Below are 13,498 nucleotides of genomic sequence, written 5' to 3'. Positions count from 1 at the left end.
TCGCAAAGTACGAAACCAGATTGAGTCTCTTAAAAAGAAAGGGCGTATGAAGATCCGTGATTTTGCGAAAGTTGTTGGGTCGTTGGTAGCTTGTTGTCCAGCAGTTGAATACAGCTTGTTACATTGCAGATTATTTGAAAGAGCAAAGATCCAGGCATTAAATAGAAGTAAGGGTTGCTTTGATGCCATTATGTCAGTGCCTAAGTTTACCATAAGAGACTGGGATTGGTGGCTTGCAATCTCTACCAAATGCAACTCGAAGATTAGAAATAATCGGTATGAAAAACGATCTATTCGGATGCTTCCTTATCTGGATGGGGTGCTTTTGCAATGGTGAAGATGCCAATGGATTGTGGGACCAACAGGAAAGGAGTCTTCATATAAATCATTTGAGCTTAAGGCGGCTTTGCTAGCCTTGAAATGTTTTTGCAGCTGATTTAAGAGATTCTAGACATTTTACTCATGGTGGACAACACTACAACGTTGGCCTACATCAATAAAATGGGAGGCGTTCGGTTCTCTGGTCTTCATGAGTTAGCATGTGAGCTGTGGGATTGGTGCGAGGTCCGTCGGTTATGGGTCTACGCTACTTATATTCCTTCAGAGGAGAATGTCGAAGCTGATCGTTCTTCGCGAATCGATAACTCGGATGCTGAGTGGGAATTAGCGGATTATGCTTTTGAAGTAATTACGGAGAATTTCGGGAAACTAGAAATCGATTTATTTGCTTCGCGAATCAACACCAAGTGCGCAGTCTATTGCTCGTGGAAAAGAGACCCAGGGGCATTTGCCTTCGATGCCTTCACAATCAGCTGGACTGATTGGATGTTTTTCGCTTTTCCTCCTTTCTCTATAATAACCCGAGTAATTAAAAAAATTAAAGATGATAAGGCAGAAGGGGTACTAGTGGTACCTCACTGGCCTACTCAGGTCTGGTTCCCAACCTTCCAAAAAATTAGCAGTAGAAGTGGGTTCTGTTTGAAGCAGATCCTAACATCTTTGGTTTCTCCTTGTAGATCCCGCCAACATCCTCTAGCGAAGAAACTTATCCTGGTTGCCGCCAAGTTATCTGCCAAGCATTATTGATAAAGGGTACACCTAGAGAAGCAATTGATATTTCTCAATCGTTTTCTTTAACAGAGTCAACATTAAAAAAATTATAATGGGACTCTAAAACTTTGGTGGCGATGGAATGGACAGAATGATGAGGATCCGTATGTTGTGTCAGTGGCAAAGATTTTGAAGTTTCTTTCGAAAGATTTGATGATGGTGTTGGATATAGTATACGCTTAACTCTGCGAGCAGCACTGTCATTAATATCAGCGGAGGATGTCACAAATAATCAACTGATAAGTCGATTCATTAAAGGATCTTCAAAGATAAGGCCCAGCTTACTCAAATATGAGTCCACATGGGATGTGGATCCAGTTTTAGATAAGTTGGCAAACGTGGTTTCCATTAGAGGAGTTATTCTTTAGAGAAACCAACGAAAAAATTAGTGTTGTTATTAGCCTTGGGTACCGCCCATCGCTCTCAAACGTTTTCGTTAATTAAAATTTCTAACATCATTGCTTCAGAAAGAAAAAAATTGAAGTACGTATTTCTGATAGAATTAAAACTTCTCGGCCGGGGGCTCCGCAACCAGTATTGAAGATCCCTTTTTTCCGTGATAAACCTGAGCTGTGTATTGCACATACTTTAAACCAGTACCTAGTGATGACAAAAACCCTGCGAGGAAACATTGACTCATTATTTGTTTCTTTTTAACAAGCCCCATAAGGCAGTAAAAAGTGAAACAATCAGTCGTTGGATCAGATCGACGTTGGTCACTTTAGGAGTGGATAAGAGATACACTGCGCATTCTACGCGGCATGCCTCGACATCGAAAGCATGTGCAAGAGGTGTGATTGCGGAAATTAAAAGTGGCTGGTTGGTCTCCAAACTCAAGAGTTTTTCGCTGATTTTTATCATCAGCCAATAACTATTGAAAATAATTCATTCACAGAGTCTGTTTTTATCACCCAGTCTACTAAGTTAGTTATAATTTTGAGTTAAATTGTTGTTGTTTTCTATCAAACATTTGTTTGATAATAGTTACAATGAATTCATTTTTTCATTTTCCTTTGTATTTTTAAATAAATAAATACTTATATACAGAGGATTCTTGCTCTAAACAGCTACCTTCGTAATCTCGAAGTGTGAGACACGAAGGATAATTGAGATTAATGAGGCCGGCGAAGTTGATCAAATTATCCGAGTGTCTCGCACGAGAGATTCCCACCCACATATACTAATAAAAATTTACCCACCCCCTTTTCAGGTAAAATAAAAAATGAATTAGCTTTTTACGAATGAGTAAACAACTATAGGAAAGTGCCATGGTAACCTAGAGGCGCTTGTGTTTTATTTTTTAGCTCTGAACTTGTGGTTATTGACATAAAAGTAGTGATACTACCTTCGTAATCTCTCGTGCGAGACACTCGGATAATTTAGATCAAACTTCGCCGGCCTTCGGCCGGCTCGTAAGATCTTCCAATTAAAGTTTAAAATCTCCCATAATTCCTTCTAGTCTATTTCTGTATTTTAATAGATTTTTTTTAAATACCTCCAAAGTTTTTGAGTGAAGAAATTGAAGAAAAAAAATTAGGAAAACGGTTGACCCTGAAGGCCATCCCTGCAACTTCTCGCTAATTATATCTCTCGAATGAATCAACCGATTTTGATCGGATTAGCGGCGATCGACGTGGTTTTTCAAGGTTAAGAGCTGATTAGTTTTTGGAGTTGATCGATAAAGCCGTTCGAAAGTTATTCCAAAAAAACCACTTTTGAAAAAATTTTTTTTTACAGTTTTTTTTTAGATTTCTCGAAATCTATTGGTCCGAATCGGTCCAAATTATATATAAAATCTAAGTTTGGACAAGCCCTTTCGAATGGCGCCAACCGCGATCAAATCGGTCAAGCCGTTCAAAAGTTACGAGAGGTTTACACACACACACACACACACACACACACACACACACACACACACACACACACACACACACACACACCAAAGGAGACGCAAGTTCTATTGTAGATCTCACTTTCGTCAGTAGCAGCCTCACCAGAGGTAATATCAACTAGAAGGTGATGGATATCTACACAGCCAGCGACCACAACGCGATTCTCTGGGAAATATCAAACGTCCAGAGCCCGAGAAGACCTAAAAAGCAACTTAACACCATTGGTTGGAAGGTAAAAACTCTTGACCCAAGTGCATTGTTAGTAGCTCTCAATAGTGACCAGATTATCGCGGGCTGCGCAGAAGAGAAGACCAAAGACCTGATGAAAAGAGTGACCCAGGCTTGTGATGCCAGTATGTCTCGTAGACGTGGCATGAACATAAGACCTTCCGTTCACTGGTGGAACGACCACATCAGCGCCCTTCGTAAAGAGTGTCATCAGAAGAGAAGAATATCTCAGCTTGGCTACCGACGACCTAACTCTGCGGAGCTGGTCGCAGAGTACAAAATAGCCCGTCGATCCCTGAACAAAGCCATCAAAGATAGCAAAAGAAAATTCTGGAAGGAGCTCATCAACGAGGTGGACAGAGATCTGTGGGATAGGCCGTATAAGGTGGTCATGACCCATCTTAAAAACCAGCTAATGCCATCACCCACGTGTCCTCAACTCCTACAGAAGATCGTAAACGCGTTATTCCCCGAACAAAGCGAGTTTAACTACCTATTAGCGCAAAATGAAATGGATGACATTCCATCTGTCACGGAGGAAGAACTGATGGAGGCTTGTAATCGTGTAGGGAACAATAAAGCGCCGGGATTGGACGGGGTCCCCAATATTGCTTTAAAAACAACTATAAAAGCAGTGCCATCACTGTTCCTGGACGTCTACGACACATGCCTCAAGAAAGGGATTTTCCCTCGGAAGTGGAAGCAGCAACAGCCTGGTGGCCACTTTGGACGTCAAAAATGCCTTCAACTCCGCCAACTGGGACTGCATTATGCAAGCCCTGGAAGAGAAAAACGTACCAGGATACCTACGTAGGATAGTGGCTAGCTACTTCACGGACAGAATCCTGAGATACGACACGAAGAATGGTCCAAAAGAGTATGATATTACCGGAGGTGTACCCCAGGGTTCCGTTCTGGGTCCACTTTTGTGGAATGTCATGTATGATGGCCTGCTGAGACTGACTCTTCCAAGATGTGTCAAGCTTGTTGCATATGCAGATGATGTAGCTGTCGTAATCGTTGCTAAACACCTAGATGAGATAAACCACATGTTCGGTATCACCTTTGAGAAAGTTAACCGGTGGATGGACTCAATGAATCTACAACTGGCTAAACAGAAGACTGAGGCTGTGCTTATTACCAGCAAAAAAGTGATAGAGACCATAAAGCTGAAAGTCGGAGAACAAGAAATCACATCACAACCATATATCCGATATCTGGGAGTGATGCTTGATGCCCGACTCAACTTTAAGCAGCAAGTTGAACACGTGAGTGCAAAAGCATCAGCAGTGGTAGCTAGCTTAGCACGACTGATGCCAAATGTCGGAGGCCCAAAGCAGAGCAGAAGACTACTGCTATCATCTGTAGTCACATCAATGCTCACTTACGGAATATCTATCTGGGTGGACGCACTAGAGAAGCAAGAATCATGGAGAAAGGCTGGACCAGTCTACCGTCTGAGTGCCTTAAGAGTAGCAAGCGCCTTCCGCACAATATCTATGGAAGCAGTGTGTGTCATTTCCGGAACTTTGCCTCTCAGAGTCTTAGCTGAGGGAAGACGGATCCTTTACCAACGAAAGAAGTCAACCACACTAAGCGCTGAGGAGCTTAGAACAGAAGAACGGCAGAAGAGCATAAGTCGATAGCAACTACAGTGGGATGCCACAGTGAAGGGTAGGTGGACGCATCGTCTCATATCAAGGATCAACGTTTGGCTAAACCGGAGTCATGGTGAGGTCAACTATTATCTTACGCAGATGTTATCACAAAACAACACGGCTGTTTCCTGTCTCCACCGCTTTAAGCATGATAATTCCCCAGAGTGCCCGTCCTGCCCAGGAGTCAATGAAGATGCAGAGCACGTCTTCTTTGAGTGCCCACGTTTTTATCCACAGTGAGATGAGCTGGAGAATATCCTGAAGAGGAAAATCCAACCAGAGACAATAGTAGAAGCAATGCTGTCATCAGAGGCTGCCTGGAACGCCACAAACACGTTTGTCACGGGAGTCCTCTCAGACCTGCGGTCCATAGAAAGAAGAAGAGCGAATGACGCCAATTAGAAGGAGGAAAGAATAACACCTTAGCCACCAGAAGAAAGAGCAGTAGCTAGATCCTCCCCTCACGAAGTAATGCCTGACGGCGGTTTCCATGAGGGATTAGGGGAAAGAGGAAAAGGGGTTTAGGGTTTAGTGGGTAGGGGCGCTAGCGTCGAGTTTTAGTATGACACTGCGTCGAGTCGCCACATATCCAGGCCAAACAGCTATGCCTAGAATCCGTAAAAAGGATTCCCAACCTTAAAAAAAACACACACACACACACACACACACACACACACACACACACACACAGACATAGTGACACCCTCGCGGGGATAGTCAGGGAAGCTTCCTGTGACCTTCAAACGTCGAGATCTGATGAAAACTTGATTTTTGTAAAACGGGGTAAAACCAATAACTTCCCGATTTTTGAAAATCTGAGATTTTCTTAGCGGGAAGTTAAAAGTTTAATGCAAAAATGTTAAAATGTTTTCAGTTAACTTTGCTTCAACACGCACTATTGCACGCCTCATAAGCGAAGCATTGAGGTTGTGCTCTACTCTCGACATTTCGAAAAAAGCAGTTTTCTTGAAGCTGAAATTGATTTTTTGTCATTTATATCGCACTTACAGGTTAATATGAGTGCACTTATATCAAATCAAATAATTTGTCAGGCACATAAAATATATTTTAATAACAATTTTTTTTTTAACATAGTAAATAATTACATTAAACATAATCTTTTCTGGACGTCCGTGTATAAATAGGTGTATGTGGCAGGGAAATTGGTCGAAAAAATGATCGTACCGGAATAATTTTTTTTTATTATCTAAAGTAACACACGACGGACTTTCTTAATTAATGTGAGCGTTCAATTCACTGCCGTTAAATTATTATTTATAAAAAACTAATATATGACTGTGAATTTTTTTGTATATCTATCTATACATTTTATTATAGTATTTTTTTTCCTCACCTTAGAGTTATGGCGCCCCTAAACCATAGCAGTTTTCTGTTTTTTATCATTTTGCTTTTTATATTTTATTATAATCAATTTTATTGTAAAAAAATGAGATTATGAGGCGTGCACTTTTGGATTTTCCAAACTTTTTTTTATTATATTGTCTCGCTTTCGATCATGAGTAACAAAATGAAGGGTGCTCTTGTATGTTTGAATATGTATTGCATGGACGTCGTGATAAGATCTTACTCGAAATTATAGTGTTTGATAGTAGAAGTAAAAGGTGTGTGAGAAAAAAATTATCTAGTTTTTATAATGTATGGTTTACGTACACATTAATACAAATTTATGACCGATGATGTTCTCTCGGTTAATGACCTCAATTTCATATATAGTAACAATATTAACGGAGCGAAAAAACGTCGTGAATATATAAAAGAAAAAAAATGTTTATTTTTATATAATCTATATCACACGTTTGATTGATGTTCAATAAAAAAGATTGTAAATACTTTGTACTTATACAAAAACACATAACAATGATTACAGTGAAAAATTTCATAAGAGAAGGCCTAAACTTGTTTACGTTATCGTGATTTTTAACATAATATTTGTGATATTTATAAATGCTCTTTATTATTGTATGCATACAAATATTCAATAAATTGTATAGTAAATAGACTATTATGCGACATCTAAACATAACATCAGAAGTCACAGCAAGGAGATAAAGAGAAGTCTAGTGTCTAGACAAGAATTATTGTCGTTATAACTCGTAAAGTAAAATACAGAAATGTGGAATTTTATAATCTAAAATATCTTTTTTATACTTATGCGTCGATTAAAATATGTATTTATATTGAAATATATATTGTTGATATAGTATAAATGTAAACATCACCAATGACATAAAATTATTACACAGTTGTTAAAAACGTATCGAATTTCTTTAGTAGTCTGTATTATCATGAAATATAAAACTTGTTATTGTTCAATCACTCTACCATAAGTTGATATAATTCAGAAGAATAATTAATTAATATAATTATTGTTTGTTATTTTGTTGATTTGGTTCATTTTAAGTAAATAATAGAAATAATTGATATGAAAATTTTATAAGATTAATTCGTAGAAGCACTTGTTGATGAAAGTCACACCTTTTTCGTTATTTTTTTCATTTTTTGCAAGATAATAATGATTGCTACTCATTAAATTTATTAAAGTTAATTATCTTGTAAATTTTCTTCTTAAATATTTACAAACTGTTTTCATAGAAAAAGGTATTCTTATAAAAATTGTTTTTTAATTACGTAATATTATTCTAAACGTTAAAATATAGAAATAAAGATATGATTATATTCATGGTTTTTTGTTTGTACAAACAAAAATGGAGTTTTCCACGCTTATATGATAAATGATGACTCAATAATTTAAGAATAAAATATAGTACATTAGATTCAAAACTAATTTAAAAAAATTAACGTTTGCTGGTTATAATAAAAATTTTACCAAATTAAAAATTTGATTCATATGGCGCGTAACTTACAAAGAAAAAAAAGTAAGGAAATTGTGCTAATATCGAAAAGTACAGTCACTCTTAATAATTTCCTGTAAGATTCTAAAAAATACAATTTATATCTGCTTATATGCTAAAACTTTCTCACGAGTGACTGAAAAAATATAAATATATACTGCTTAGTCGAAACAAATGACTCACCAAATTGTCTTAAAATGTTATCAATGACCGGGTTTCTATACATACATACTTGAGTGGAAATATTGCTATGTATATATGATTTATTGTGATTTTATTATTATCATTATTATGCGTCATACATTTGTGATTTATATCTAATTTAATTGACTCTTGGGCAGCCCAATTCTAACATAATCGAAAGGAAATGACACAACCATGAACTAAGATAGTTTTTTTAAGTGACTCACCACTTATGTTTTAGCTAATATGGTAATATAAAGTATATAATAGCATTAAGTAAATAAGATGACGTAGAAATGTATAGATTTTTTCTCTTTTATTGAAATTTCTACACTTATTTTTAACTTTCCATCTGATCATAAATACTAGAAATTTAATTTATTAATCACCGTAAAATACCATACTTAAAACTTATATCTAATTTGAAATTAAAAACTTTTTTTAAAGACAACTTTAAAAATTTAATTATAGCGCAACGAATAGAACTTTTTCTGTACTACAATTTTTAATTAAGTGTATATAATACCATTCTCTAGAGAATATGTCAACTAATATAATATTACAGAGCTTAGATATATCATGGTGGTTGACAACATCAGAGGAAAAGATACTGGCTGTCTACTCCTATTTTACTTTGAACACGAGGGTAAAAGGAGGAAGCTTTGTGACAGCAAATCCTATTTTGGTTTTATATTATATTATATTTATTTTCCTTTTACTTTAATCGCTTCCAATAGAAGCCACTTTCTACTTGAACTCTTCATTCTACTCTATACTTTAGATTTTTCTATAGACTTTGTATACTTCAAGTGAATAAAACGATTTGCAAGAGCAGCAGGTGCAAGTAGACCAGTTGGCTTTAATGATCAGATGAGCCGTCAATGAACAAAGGACACCTGCTAGAATGTATATTTTAGGAACACGAACGCAGATTTCTTTACTACTGATTTAATATTTATCTTAATTGTCATGAGCATAACAATATTTAAACGAAAACTTAATAATAATATTTTTACAAAATTATTATTGTTCACAAATGCATTATTGTAATTGTTTCTACACATGTGTTTAGTTTATTGTGTACAACAGTCTATTTTAGAAAATGTCGTCATAATAGTAATCGAGCAAGTGGCCGAGTAATTTTTGGCACAAAGTTTTGAAACTCACTGTTGATTCTTACTGCCAAACTATTTCGTAAACTTTTATTTTAATAAGGAATATGTATTATCTCATTTATTTTATGACGCAAAATATTTACGTAAAAAATATGTCATTATTTTCTGACACGTTAAACTATTTTTTGCTATGAGACAATGACGTCCCTATTTTTCTTAAATCTTCAAGGTAAAGTATTCCCACGAATATTTTAAATTCACATAAACAATAACTACAATTACGTTTAAAAGTTTACGTATTTAAATTATTTATAGAAAACAAATATACTTAAAAAATATTTAAAAGAAATTCCTTTCACGAATTTACATAAATTTTAGTGACATTCGAAAACAGCAAACTAACTGGAACTGCATGCTGCTGTTATAGTTAATTTATAAAATTTAAAGAGACATTTTAAATAATCAAAGGAAGCATTTTACGGTCACTTTATTAAGGTCAACGACCAACATCATTCATGAAGAAGCGCCCTATATAATGAATAAACTTCATCATTCGTCATTCTGCTATTATCTTCAAGAGCTTCGTCAGTTTCCTTAAATTTATTATGTATACTTTAGTGTTGAAACTTATATTTTAGTCAAGAAGTAATATTTTTTCGCAAAAAATAGTTCTAAGTGTGCTGAAAATATGAGTGATAATTCATTCGTTTCAAAAGGAAATTTTGAAGGTGTTTTTTTTTTATTTGTTTTATCGCAAAAAATTAGAATAGTTATAAATAAAAACCGAAAAAGAAAAAAAGGCCTCACTGTTTTGGCAGAAAAATCAAAAATTTTTTAATTAATTTTTGAAAGAATTAGAGAACTTTTTCGAACGTCGGTGTCCATTGGTTATATTATTGTATATCAAAACAAAATATATATTTTGAACTAATTGTTTAAAATCGCAGATCCACTTATTTTTGGTAATAAAAGATCGAAATTAAATTAAAATATCGTCGAAATTTTTAATATTTAAATGAACAGACATCTGATAAATTATAGGATTTTTCTTAACAATAAACTATTGTGAAGAAAATTGTAAAAAAATTTTCACTTGAAGAAAATACAAAAATTATTGGTAGAATTTATAAAAAACATTTATTTATTATTCATTAAATCGTTTAAATAATCTTAAAAGTTATCTGGTGCTGGTTGATTTTAGTATCACTAAAAATTTTTACTTCCCGCTTTGAAAATTAATAATTAAAAAAAAAAATAAAAAGGTATTTATGTCAGTCGAATTTTGAAAATGAAAGTTATTATCAGATCTCCCGGCTGGAAATCGGGCCGCGCGCACGTGTGTGTGTGTGTGTGTGTGTGTGTGTGTGTGTGTGTGTGTGTGTGTGTCTGTATCATTCGAAAGGGTTTATTGAGATTTCGATCTGGTTTCAAACAATTCAAAATTTAACGATCCGTTCAAAATACTGCTGTTTGAAAAACTCAAAAAATGTTGAACCGAAACTCAAAAATCAACAAATTGGATGATTTTCGCATTTTAAGCTGGATGAAAACGGGAAGTTTCAGGTCTCTTAGTTTAACCGCTTTTAATAATTTTTATTTTTAGTTCTATAATACTCTAATAAATTAAAAGTTTTGATTACAAGTTTTTTTGTATGTAAATGAAAGGATTTATGTACTTGTATAATTAACTCGATAAAAAAAAATAATCATTTACTCTACGATTTCTATACGTTTCTTATAGTAAATTCTTTGTCACGCACGATACAGCGAATGAAAATTTTTCCTTAGTTTGTTTTCATGAACGGTTCTTTATTATCTTATTTCTATAGTTTGAATAACTGTTACGAGAATATAATAAGTAACTTTATACTCGACATACATCGTTGAAATATTAAAATTTCAAAGCAAATGTGGGTTTAAAATTTAATAGAAACTCAGTTTTGATTTGCCAATCGTCGGCTCAAAAATACTCAGAAGATAAAAGTTGTTTTTCATAAATAGAAAAAAAACCAATTGCTTCGTTAATTAATGTACTATTCAATAAAATTTCTTAACTATACTATTGACAAATTAAGATTGAGAAGTTTGTTGTAATAAATCCAATTAAATATCGTTTAAAGATTTACCTTGAGTAAAATTGTTTGTAGAATCTAATATTTTCTTCTTTATAATTTTCTTCATTCTGTATTACTCAACACTTGAAAGATACATTTTTGATTATTTAATTTATCCAATACATATTCAAAATTATTGCACCAACAGTTAAATCGTAAGCTTAAAATAATCTTTAAAAAAAATAATCATTAAATATAAATAGCCGTTCAATAGCAAAATAAAAATGTACTATCTTTTTCTCGCTAAATATTTACGTAATCAAATTGGAATTTATCAAATATAATTGAATAAATAAATAATGTGTAAAAACAAAATAATTGTTTGGTTAATGATAAAAATAACAATTTCAGGATAACTTGGCTGATCCGGTAGATGACAGGCTATAGTCTTCACACATCAACATAAGTTCTAGATAAAAATGACTAAATCAGTATTCCGAAGGTTAAAGACTTATTTCTTCTTATTTTCTATTCATCTGACACGCAAGTGACAAGGTTATCAATTAACCTTCAGGCAAAATATACTTTTTCTTTCAGGTACAGCTTCAGATATTGTAGATCTTTTATGAGTATTTAAATGCCAATAATGAAAAAATTAAAACCAATCAATTAAACGGTAAATCATTTTTAAAAACTTTCTTTAATATAAAATCAGTCAGAAGCATCAACAGATATTACTTGGTTATCTTTTTTATACTCTCATCTATCAAAATATAGAACAGTAAGCTTTTGCGATGATAAAGTAAAACTGTCTAAAGAGGAAACATAAAATATTTCTGATCAAGGAACGTCTTGAAACGAAATTTAAGTGTTAGGTCGGATAGTAGATTTGTAGAATCAAATGTGAATATACTATTATATCAAAACATTTTAAAATAAATAACAGTAAAGAAACTCTATCTCCTATTTTAGAAAAAAAAAAACACATAAAAAGGTAGATAAGGATGTAACAGAAAACGAATGAGTGAAGGAAACCTGGGTAGGGCATCATATTTTATACTTGACTGTTCACCCTTCGTATACAATCCATAAGCTATATGAGCTACCGACATCAATTTGAGGCCAATTTGCTCATGGGTGTGCCCAACAGCTCGATAAACACGCGTTAACTAAAGATATGCAATTTTTTATTTTTAAAAATTTTCTTCGTTGGATATGTTCTTCATTTTTTTTTTTTACAAGATGCTGCTTATTTAGTTTTAATTTTTATCAATCCTGTATTAAATTACAACACGATAATATGATAATTAGTAAGCAATAAAATTCGAGAGATTATTTATGAATGATAGAATTTAATTTAACTATTTACCATAGTCCAAGAATTTGAATTACCTGCTTCTGAATTCATTTTCTATTGTGTGTCTATGTCTGTTCATAGATATTCATATTCATTACTTTTTTACTTAAATTTTTATTTAAATAAAGTACGTATAGTGGTACTGATACTGAATTCTGAGTATATTATAAATTAATATTCAACGAACAATAATATGCTGGTTGAGCAGAGAATACTATGTGAATTCTTCGACAAACGTTCTGGTACTGGATAGAATCTACTGATATATAGTCGTCAACAACAAAGAACATCAACAACTTGAATTTTTTCGTGAAAAATACTCACACACATACGTACAAAACAATGAGTTAATTAATGTAATCAAAAAGATTTTTCTCAAGTAACTTATGCTTGTCATTTGTTTCTTTGCAATGCGGAAAAGCTATCAAAAAATTTGCATTAAGTGTTTTCTTCCTTTAATTAATAAAACTAAGAAAATATTCGAGAGAAATATAAAAATTAGCATTGTTGAGTTTTTCTGATGAAAACTTAATTTTTTTTAATCAAGCTATAACTGATTATTTTCTTTTTTTGTTAATTTTCAATTTTAATACCATACTGGTTTCTTTTCGAGTTCAGTTCATTTTCAACTCCATAATACAACTTTATTTTTAATTTTTTAACCGTTTCATGGCCCTCACATTCCTTAGAAGACTATTACAGATAACAAAAATTTATACGTCTTAAATTTATATTAAACACAGATCAAATGGCCTTGAACAAAAAGTAAATTAGTCCAAGTTTATTTGATGCATAATACATATAAAACAAAAAAACAGTTGTTATTAAATGAATATAGCTTTCTACTCTAGTGTCTGTTGTAATAAAGAAAATAAAAGTTAAAAAAAAATATTATGATAAATAAGACGGTGAGTTGATAGATTGGGCTCTTGAAAATTAATCAGTCTTAAGAGAATTCAGTCTCATGGAGAATAATTTGCTCCATTCTTTTTCCCAACTTATGTTTTTCAACTATATATGCATATATT

This window comes from Cotesia glomerata, linkage group LG1 (assembly GCF_020080835.1).
Source record: "Cotesia glomerata isolate CgM1 linkage group LG1, MPM_Cglom_v2.3, whole genome shotgun sequence".
In the NCBI taxonomy this organism is placed as follows: Eukaryota; Metazoa; Arthropoda; class Insecta; order Hymenoptera; family Braconidae; genus Cotesia; species Cotesia glomerata.
This window is presented reverse-complemented; position numbering follows the sequence as displayed.